Source organism: Triticum dicoccoides, chromosome 3A, assembly GCF_002162155.2.
Source record: "Triticum dicoccoides isolate Atlit2015 ecotype Zavitan chromosome 3A, WEW_v2.0, whole genome shotgun sequence".
NCBI lineage: Eukaryota > Viridiplantae > Streptophyta > Magnoliopsida > Poales > Poaceae > Triticum > Triticum dicoccoides.
Window position 1 is genome coordinate 184429509 of NC_041384.1, and position 8873 is coordinate 184438381.

At 43.0% G+C, this 8873-nt stretch overlaps 1 pseudogene; it reads right to left on the reverse strand.

The window, feature by feature from the left end:
* Positions 1 to 7646: 7646 nt before the first annotated feature.
* LOC119272131 overlaps positions 7647 to 8873 on the reverse strand; it is a 185809-nt pseudogene continuing 184582 nt past the window's right edge.

Below are 8873 nucleotides of genomic sequence, written 5' to 3' on the forward strand. Positions count from 1 at the left end.
ATCAAATAACAATCACCCAAGAAGATTCTAAAAGCTTTACTTGGCGCAAACACTAATTTAAAACATAAAAACACAATAATAACAGAGGATGGATGATTTATTTATTACTAAACATGAATAAAAATCAAGGAACAAAAATAAAATTGGGTTGCCTCCCAACAAGCGCTATCATTTAACGCCCCTAGCTAGGCATAGAGATTTCAATGATGCTCACATGAAAGACAAGAATTGAAGCACAACGAGAGCATCATAAAACACATGACAAACACATCTAAGTCTAACATACTTCCTATGCATAGGCCTCTTATAGGCACACAAATTATCAAGGCAAGCAAAAACTAGCATATGCAAGGAAGCGGAAAGAAACAATAGCAATCTCAACATAACGAGAGGTAATTTAGTAGCATGAAAATTTCTACAACCATATTTTCCTCTCTCATAATAATTACATGTAGGATCATAAGCAAATTCAACAATATAGCTATCACAAAACATATTCTTAACACGATCCACATGTATGCAAAGTTGACACTCTTCCAAAATAGTGGGATTAACATTAAATAAAGTCATGACCTCTCCAAACCCACTTTTATCAAAACTTCATAAGATTGAACATTATCCAAATATGTGGGATATAAAGTTGACACTCTTCCAAACCCACTTTCAATATTATTGCAAACATTATTATCAACATCATATTCATCATGGGGCTTAAATAAATTTTCGAGATCATAAGAAGAATCACCCCAATCATGATCGTTGCAACAAGTAGATGGCATAGCAAAACTAGCATCCCCAAGCTTAGGGTTTTGCATATTATTAGCACAATTTACATCAATATAATTTATAATAAAATTATTGCAATCATGCTTTTTATTCAAAGATCTATTGTGAATCGCTTCATAAAGTAATTCATCACACTTTTCAGATTCATGAATTTCAAGCAAAACCCCATAAAGATAATCTAGTGCACTCAACTCACTAGAAATTGGTTCATCATAATTGGATCTTTTAAAAAGATTAGCAAGAGGATGAGGATCCATATCAATAGATTTTTAGCAAGCGAAGATGCAAGCAAATAGAAGGCACATGGTAACACGAGCAAACGGAAGGACGAACGGAAGAGGGGCGAAGAAAACGGCAAAGGTGAAGTGGGGGAGAGGAAAACGAGAGGCAAATGGCAAATAATGTAATGCAAGGAATAAGAGTTTGTGATGGGTACTTGGTATGTCTTGACTTGAGCATAGATCTCCCAGGCAACGGCGCCAGAAATCCTTCTTGCTACCTCTTGAGCATGCGTTGGTTTTCCCTTGAAGAGGAAAGGGTGATGCAACAATGTAGCATAAGTATTTGCCTCAGTTTTTGAGAACCAATGTATCAATCTAGTATGAGACTACACGCAAGTCACCTAGTACATGCACAAACAAATAAGAGCCTTTCAACCAACGCGATAAAGGGGTTGCCAATCCCTTCACGGCCACTTGCAAAAGTGAGATATGATAAAGATAATAAGATAAATATTTTTCGTATTTTTGTATAGATTGGAAAGTAAAGATTGAAAAATAAATAGTAAACTGGAATTATAGATCAGAAACTTATATGATGTAAAGTAGACCCGGGGGCCATAGGTTTCACGAGTGGCTTCTCTTGAGATAGCAAATATTACGGTGGGTGAACAAATTACTGTCGATCAATTGATAGAAAAGCACATAGTTATGAGAATATCTAGGAATGATCATAAACATAGGCATCATGTCCGTATTAAGTAGACCGAAACAATTCTGCATCTACTACTATTACTCCACACATCGCCCGCTATCCAGCATGCAACTAGAGTATTAAGTTCATAAGAACAGAGTAACGTAGTAGGCAAGATGACATGATGTAGAGGGATAAACTCAAGCAATATGATATAAACCCCATCTTTTTATCCTCGATGGCAACAATACAATACGTGCCTTGCTGCCCCTACTGTCACTTGGAAAGGACATCACAAGATTGAACCCAAAGCCAAGCACTTCTCCCATTGCAAGAAAGATCAATCTAGTAGGCCAAACCAAACTGATAATTCGAAGAGACTTGCAAAGATATCAAATCATGCATATAAGAATTTAGATAAGAATCAAATACTGTTCATAGATAATCTTGATCATAAACCCACAATTCATCGGATCTTGGCAAACACACCACAAAAAAGTATTACATCGAATAGATCTCCAAGAACATCTAGGAGAACTTTGTATTGAGAACCAAATAGAGAGAAGAAGCCATCTAGCTAATAAATATGGACCCGAAGGTCTATGGTAAACTACCCACACATCATCGGAGAGGCTGTGGAGTTGATGTAGAAGCCCTCCGTGATCGAATCCCCCTCCAGCAGATCGCTGGAAAAGGTCCCCAGATGGTGTCTCACAGGTACAGAAGGTTGCGGTGGTGGAAAAGTGGTTTCGTGGCTCCCCTGGATGTTTTTAGGGTATAAGAGTATATATAGGTGAAAGAAGTAGGTCGGTGGAGCTACAAGGGGCCCACAAGGGTGGGGGCGTGCCTACCCCCTGGCGCGCCACCCTACCTTGTGGCCGCCTCGTTGCTTCCTTGACCTCCACTCCAAGTCTCCTGGATTGCGTTTGTTCCAAAAAAGATCCTCGTGAAGGTTTCATTCCGTTTGGATTCCGTTTGATATTCCTTTTCTACGAAACACTGAAATAGGCAAAAAATAGCAATTTGTACTGGGCCTTCGGTTAATAGGTTAGTCCCAAAAATAATATAAAAGTGCATATTAAAGCCCATTAAACATCCAAAAGAGATAATATAATAGCATGGAACAATAAAAAATTATAGATACGTTGGTGGCGTATCAAATGTCTGTGAATGACGCCTCGTGCACACGTCATTCCTGCCGAGCAGGATGCGATCGTTGTGTCATGCCACAAGATTAATGGTGTGTTTGGCAACCAGCCAGGCCAGCTAGCTCAAGCGTGGCTCACATGAGGTTGGTTAAGCAAATGTAGCCTCTAAATCAACATTTGCAACCTGTTTGGTTGCCCGCATTTAGTTCTCATGTATTAGGGATAGCTTAGCGCATGGTGTTTGGTTGCCCGCATTGTCTGAACTCACACATAAGCACGTTGTTTGATTGCACACACGATGCGAGGTGTGCTAACCTTGTACCCTATGTGATGAGGTTACCTTACACATGATCACATCTAGCACACCAACGCCATAGCACTGCAATGGCGACGAACTGCATGAGGATGATGAGGTTCTTCACCACAAGGCATGGCGCTGCATTGGCAACTGCAACCACGCCAACTATGTGCAAAGCACACAGTTGGTGTAAGCTTTTTCTGTCGCCTGCCTAGTCTTAAACCCTCTATAGTTGTTGTTGTTGTTGCTGTAAGATGCAACTTGTTCACTCCAAGCTTCCCATGAACTGTAAACCCCTAGTGCCCTCCCGATGAACACCGCATACCATTTTCCCTAGCGGTGCACAAGAGCAGCAATTGAAGCAGCAAGCAAAAGAACAATCAAGAAGCAAGCAATATATGGAGCATAAGTAGAACGCATGCATGATCATATCGCATAGCAAGTTCTAACCTAGCACTGCTATGGTGTCATCCTACCACCACATCGAAAAGAGGGTGTCATCCTACCACCGCAAGTTCACGGTCATCATGAGGGGTTAGTATATACCACCTCAACAAAATATACAAACCATCAAACAATTTTCAATCCCTAGCTACACAAAATATATGTCATCATCGCCGTCGCCGTCTCCATCGCCATCCAGGATCATGCACGCGGTAGCCAACAAGCTCTAGTAGTAGTGTTTGCCCAACCAGCTCCTGAGCTAGAGCACCATGTGGGCATCTTCCATGGCAACAAACCCAACACCCTGGGCCTTGTTGTCCAGCAGGTGGCTCAGATCTACCATCATCGATGAAGCTACCTTGCTCCATGAAGGCGTTGTACAGGTTAGGGTGGACGTCGAGGGTCTTGCTCTCCCTAATGGCGGTTGCCACCTCCTTCACGACCTCAGTCATGTAGGTGAAGACACTGATCTCCTCCTCCATCATGATGCCCCTCTTCCTCTTCCTATCGACCACAGGGACATGCTCAAATGGCTTGTCAAGGCCATCAAGGACTGCCTCTACGTTCGGGGTGCCTGGGATGGTTGGCTGTTTCTAGGCCGAAGGAGAACCGAGAGCCTCACCGGAGCCCATGGCATGCGTGCCGGTTGCCAGGGCGAAGGAGAAGATGTGTTGCATCTAGTTATAGTTCTGGATGGGTGTGTTGAGGAACTCAGCGTCCTTGGGGTGGTCCTATGATAGAAGCACAAGTGTTGTTAGTTGCAAGAAGGCAATGGTTGACAGTGTGCAAAACAAGGGGACAATGAGCTAACCGCGACATTGTCGGTGTAGTGCTCTACCTCCAAAACGATAGAGCAAGTGCTCCGATCCCAGGAGGCGCCGCTAAGGTCTCTAAGCTTGGACACCTGGGTGGCGGTCACCTCCTGGCCACAGAACTCGAACACCTGCTTCGCAACGGTGTTCAAGTGCACCTCCTTGAAGCCCTTGTCAGTCCTAACCCCACTAGAGATGAGCTCGCACATCTTATTCAAGACGATTGTGGACATGAACGGCTGACAGTTCTTGTTGTTCCCCTACCATCGTTCTTGGCCTTCAGTGCAGCGGCAGCGGAAGTAGCAGTTGGCTCAACGAGCACAATTGGCACACAGATAGAAGCATCAGGTGATACCTCAAACACCTCTGAATCAGCAAGCATGTTCTGATCGAGGAGGGGCTATGAGTCCTCGACATAGGAGGCCGCAAACTGCTTGTCCGATAGGACAAGGGTATGACTAAGATCTTGTTTCTACGTGGTCATGTTCTACAATAATATCATGCATACACAATAAGCATACCACACACAGTACCACAACATAAACAACTGGACGATTTATGAAAGTAGGAGCATACATGCCAACTAGATATGAATCCATCACCAATAGCTACCACAACATCAGAACTAGCTATGGATCCATCACAAATAGCTACTCTAGCATGCTACAAATCCTACACAACTAGCTATGAATCTGTAGTGTTCATCCATAGTGTTCATCTCTATCACACTACTCAATCTACACAGATCCAACACAGATAGCTACCACTACATCAAAATCTAGCATCTGCTCACATATCAATGCACGAATCAACCCTACCACATGCTAGAACGAACACATAGAAAGAGGTAATTAAACTCTCAGAGGCCATGGCTGCAACCGGAGTCGCTGCCACCGTGGACCGCCGACCGGTGAAGGAGCTCTGCTTACCTGGTCATCGGTGCTGATGCACATCAGCGGGAAAGATTGAAAGGGGGGAGAAAGGTGGTAGGGCTTTGGGCGGTGAGACGATGGGGGCTAAATAGGGCAACCGAATCAGCGGGAGGTGAGCCAAAATCCTTCTGCCAATTTTTTGGAGACGCACGCGACCTTGTTCCATCTCCCTGGTCACAGGAGCTCAGCGCTGCGTTCCCTCCATTGCCTCGCACAAGCCTGGCTCTAGAGAAACTGTCGATCCGGGCGTAGGTCACAGGCCTGGCTCGGAGTGCTATAAAGTTCATGTCGTGCAAGCCATACATTGTATACAAGCCAACCAAACAGCTCGATTCCTTCCCGCGCGGGCCTGGTTGGGCCTTATACGGGCAACCAAACACACTCTAAGTGACTACGGATCTGCGATCATGCTCCGGACCGAAGCGGCAACAAAGCCTGAAAACCTTGCGTTGCTAGGAACCAACGACACTGGCAACATTAAGAAGAAGAATGAAATTTCCCTCAAAAGAAAAAAGAAGAGTCAAATCGCAGCACTTATTTATGGCATGCCAACGGACACCAAAAGATCACAAAGGAGGTGTTTGTTTCAGAGATTTTTGCCCCGCACCTGTTTACACCATAATGAAAAAATGCTACTTGAATTTGGAAACTCAACTCCCCGCCATAAACGAGTCCAACCCAGTTATTGATAGATACAGCCCACAACCCACCGGTAACAGTTACGATACCGAGCCCATGACCCCCTCCTCCCCGCACGAACCCTTCCTGCTTCTCCGCCGCCGCCTCCATGATCCTCTTAAGTCCGGCGCCGGTGCCTCCCCTATCCCCTTCGAATCCCTACAGCGACGATGATCAATTCCTTTACCAAACATTTTTTCAAAAATGGACGCTTTATTACTTAAAAGATTTAAGCATTACACCCGGCCTCTGCATAGCTAAGATGCACACAGCCAAACAATATCCTCTCATTCAAATGAAAAATAATAAGAAGGCAAAATACAAGGAAAACATGCAGCATCCGTATAATGCCTAAAGCGGAGGGGGCAATCCTAAGATCATGCTGCCACCCATGTTGGGTAAAAGTATCTCTTGTCGTAGCCTCCAATCGTGTACAAACCTCTATAAACAGGTCTCGATTCTCCACAAGTTGTAGATAGGACCATAAACGAAGAGTCCTGGTACTCCTCTACCAGACATGAACCAAACAAACTCAAAAAAACTCACTACACCTTAAACGTTGTGATCTGATTACGTTCACAATACCGTTACCATTTCTGTAGCCAAACACCTCCAAAGAAACATCTGTGACCCAAGCGGCGCCATTTCTGGACAAAGGCCTGACTAATCGTCAACCGAGTGGAGCCTGGATTTTCAGGTTTCTGCGACTGAACAAGCAAGTATACAACTTTGAATTGAACAAGTATCTATCCACAAGTAAATGGAAGCCATCCGTGCAAAATTACTGCAGCTCTGCGGAGCAGCCTCGAGGAAACAATGTGTAGCCCGGACAGTAAGCGTACAATCATATACGGTTTCCACAAAACAATGGAATTACACGCAAGATATCCCAAGTATATGTAACCACCGCAAGGGTGCAATAGCTTAATCAAGCACCCCAAAAATTTAGTCCATCGGTAAAAAGGTATACATTGGATGCGCCAACGGATGGTATGGTATCTTGCACTACTGATGTCCACATTAGGTAAATCAAGTTCCACAGTTCCTGTTCTGTTCTCTGGTGATGACCTATGCATCAGACAGAAGCAAACTATTTGTGTAACCCAAGTTTCCTCTCACTCCCTTTGTTCTTCAAAACCAAGGTATTGTATACACATATGACCTGGGCCCAGTTATGCATGCCAAACTACAGATAGTACTCACCCAAGGTCCGCAGGTACTGATTTTCAAATAACAGCAGCAACAACTTGTGCGTCTGAGGTAAGATACAAGACGGTAGGATATTCAGATTATCTGCGTACAACAGCGATAAACTAAGACAGAGGTGGTTTGAACATAGTCGGACCAGAGATAAAATCAGATGTGAATGCTAGAACTAGGAGGAAAAATACAAGTTGTAACCTAGAGCTATACACCAACCAGAAGATAAACTGCGACCCAAAAGAACGAACACTTCAGTTGGTATTAAAATGTTACTGCTCGCTTAAGAACTATTCCTAGCAGTGAACAACTACCTTGACATTGTTGCATTAGCAAAAAAGATACTCTGGTAATGCAGCTTCAGGAAGCAACAGTTTTGGCAAAGGTGAGACAACAGGTAAGAATTTGATTATAGATATAGCAAGACTACACACCTTCAAGAGTTGAACAGATTTCCAACTAACGCAGATTTGTCGTTTCTTCTATGAGTAGCTCGTCTACGCATTGGAGGTGCATAAACTGTTATTGGGAGGACCCAGTCCCCTTTCTCTCTTTTCTCAACAAGAAGTGGGTGCTCATACCTGCCAAAGAGAGACCAGAATTGACCACTCAAAGCTAGCATCAACAAACTAGAAATAGTAACACTTCACCAATATGAGTCAATACTTTTGCCAAAATTGCTAAACTTAAGCAAAGCAATGTTTACTCAAGAAACTGGTTACCATAGTGATCGGATTGAAATGTTCAGAGGTACTCCCTCTTGTCCAGAAATACTAGGTGCATTATTTGCGTGCAATCTGTTTTAAAATTTTGGCCCCTAATACGTGTAAAAGTACATGGACTGATCATACGTGAATCCTATTATTGTATTTTTCTAGCAAAAATCTTTATGCTATATATCTCTTTACTATTTTGGCATTATTATAAGTAAAAAAATTACAGTCAAAATCGCTCGTTGAAGACTGAATAGCCAAATGCAGCTTATATAATTCCATATAGGGGGGGTATATCATTTTGAGTTTTTGACTAACTTGCGATAAACACATGCACATGGAAAGAGTAATAGTAAACAAAAATCGACTCCATAAGATCATCACGTCCCATACCTCGATGAGTCCATTCCTTCCGGAGTTGTGAAGAACTCAAATCTAAGGGACCACTGTATAGAAACCTTGGAGGTAGAAAATGACATTGGTCCATCAATAGGAATTGAAAAGAGAAAACTTGTCTGGTGAAGATCTGCAACAACTTCATGATATTCGATGTGTACCTGATCAGAGAGTCAACGTTGGATCACAAAATAACACATGCCTTAGTGTTTTACAGAATAGAAGTCGATATACAAATAGGCGAGGGAGTAGAAGGCGAGGACATTTGCATTCAATACATGTGAAAACAAAGTCTACTGGCAGGTTTGTGAATACGGTGATTTTGCAGTGGCATTTATTGAAGGTGGAACTTCATTGTACCATTTATCAAGATTGGGTACTTTGGAATGGCATGCATCTAAAGTAATCCCAACAAACAAAATCAAGTTTACGTCCTAATCAAACTACATGCACAAATAGCATCTAATCATGGAGATACCCCTGTAGCTAAACCATCAAAGATAACCTTGTACTAGTTTCATGAACTAGTCAAGACTTGAGACCAAAGCATAGGC